This window comes from Setaria viridis, chromosome 2, assembly GCF_005286985.2.
Source record: "Setaria viridis chromosome 2, Setaria_viridis_v4.0, whole genome shotgun sequence".
In the NCBI taxonomy this organism is placed as follows: Eukaryota; Viridiplantae; Streptophyta; class Magnoliopsida; order Poales; family Poaceae; genus Setaria; species Setaria viridis.
The window spans coordinates 11587171-11589544 of record NC_048264.2 but is presented as its reverse complement, the minus strand read 5'-3'; positions in this window follow the sequence as shown (position 1 = coordinate 11589544).

The following is a 2374-nucleotide window of genomic DNA, read 5'->3' as shown; positions in this document are numbered from 1 at the left end:
ATCTCCGACCCGGGGGGCACCCTGCATTGACCTCACCATCAGCAGTAAGATCCTACCCACCATTTTCTTTGTCATTAATGGTAAAGGGTCCTATAATATGTTGCTCGGGCGAGATTGGATCCACGCAAACTATTGCATCCCATCTACGATGCACCAATAACTCGTCCAATGGATCGGCGACACAATTAAAGTGGTCACCGCTGACCCCTCATATAGCATTGTCGTAGCTGATGCACAACAGTGGAGCTACAAAAATGTCAGATGCATATCTGGCAGGACCTGGGACACTAATTTCTTGAAGGTGTCCGATTTCGGTCTACAGCCGATCCAAGCAGTCATCTCGGAAGAATCATCTTAAATGGACGAGTTCGCTTGAGAAGATGGAATGCCTAGGCACGGGTTTACGTCAGCCGATTCGTTAGAGATGGTAGACCTTGGAGATGGTAGCAAGCCAAGGACGATGTACATTAGTGCTAAGTTAGATCCTGAGTATAAGCGTGAGCTAGTAGATTTGTTAAGTGAATTTAAAGATTGCTTTGCTTGGGAGTATCATGAAATGTCTGGTCTAGACCGGTCCATTGTCGAACACCGGTTGCCTATAAAACTAGGGTATTGGCCATATCAACAGCCCGCACAACACTGTAATCCAAAAATCTTACCTGATATGAAGGTCGAGATCACAAAATTGATTGAAGCAGGGTTTATTCGGCAGTGTCAATATGCCGAGTGGATCTCTAATATTGTGCCTATGTATAAGAAGAATGGAAAACTACGCATTTGTATCGATTTCAGAAATCTGAACCAAGCTACGCCGATGGACGGATACCCCATGCCGACGGCCGATGTTTTGATAGATACGGTCACAGGGCACAAAGTCATCAGCTTCATGGATGGTAACGCCGGATATAATCAAGTGTTAATGGCCAAAGAAGACATCCCCAAAACAGCATTCAGGTGTCCTGGTCATATCAGCTTGTTCGAATGGGTAGTCATGACTTTCGGTTTGAAAAATGCTGGAGCTAGATATCAATGGGCCATGAATTATATATTCCACAAGCTCATTGGTGTCCTGGTGGAGATTTACATTGATGATGTTGTCGTCAAGTCGAAAGGGCATCAACAGCATCTGGCCGATTTACGCAAAGTATTGGAGTGCACAAGAAAGCATGGGTTGAAAATGAATCCAAACAAGTGTGATTTTGGCGTTTCGGCTGGTCAATTCCTAGGCTTCATGGTCCACGAGCGTGGCATCAAGATCAACCAGAAGATTATAGCCGCCATCAACAAAGTTGTGGCCCCACAAGACAAGACTGAGCTACAGTCCTTAATCAGCAAGGTCAACTTCATCCGGAGATTCATATCAAATTTGTCTGGATGCATTCAAGCTTTCACCCCATTGTTGAAATTAAAACCCGACCAATAGTTTATTTGGGGCGAAGAACAACAGAAGGCGTTAGATGATATCAAACAATACTTGGTGTCCCCTCCGGTGTTAGTTCCTCCGCAGGCTGATAAGCCCTTCAGATTGTATCTATTGGCCGATAAGAGAGCTATCGTCTCGACGCTAGTCTAGGAGTTTGAAGGAAAGGAAAGGGTGATTTATTACATTAGAAGAAGACTCCTAGACGCCGAGGCTAGATACTCTCCAGTGGAATGGTTGTGCCTTTGCCTATATTTTTCTTATACCAAACTCAAACACTACCTGTTATCGGCAGAATGCGTAGTCGTGTGTAAAGATGATGTCGTCAAGTATATGTTATCACTGCCGATCTTGAAATGGAGGATTGGAAAGTGGATTCTGTCCCTCTCAAAGTTCGATCTAAGGTTCGAATCAGCCAAGGCGGTCAAAGGTCAAGTAATGGCCGACTTCGTAGCCCAGCACTGTGGACCAGAGATTACTGTTGTTGAGCCAGCTCCGTGGACATTGTACTTTGATGGATCTTCATGTGGGGCTGGATCAGGAATCGGCATCATCCTCATATCGCCTCGGGGGGCAAGTTAGGATTTCTCTCTACCGGTCAAGCGTAGTATCGTGCTGTCTTAAAGGGCATCCAATTGTTGAGGGAGGTCAAGGCCGACGCGGTGGAAAGATTTGGGGATTCCATGCTTATCGTGGATCAGTTGACCGGAAAGTGTGAGTGCAAGGATGATATTCTAAGAATTTATTATGAAGAGTGCCTCCAGAAACTGAAAGAGTTCAAGACTATAGTTATTGAACATATTTCCAGAGATTACAACAAGGAAGCCAATAGGCTTGCCCAGCATGCTTCCGGTTACTGGCCGATTCAAGGTGCTTTGGCTCTGGAGCTCGCGCCCGACGACTGGAGGAGAGAAGTCGCCGACTATCTGAAAGATCCATCCAAGAAGGTCGATC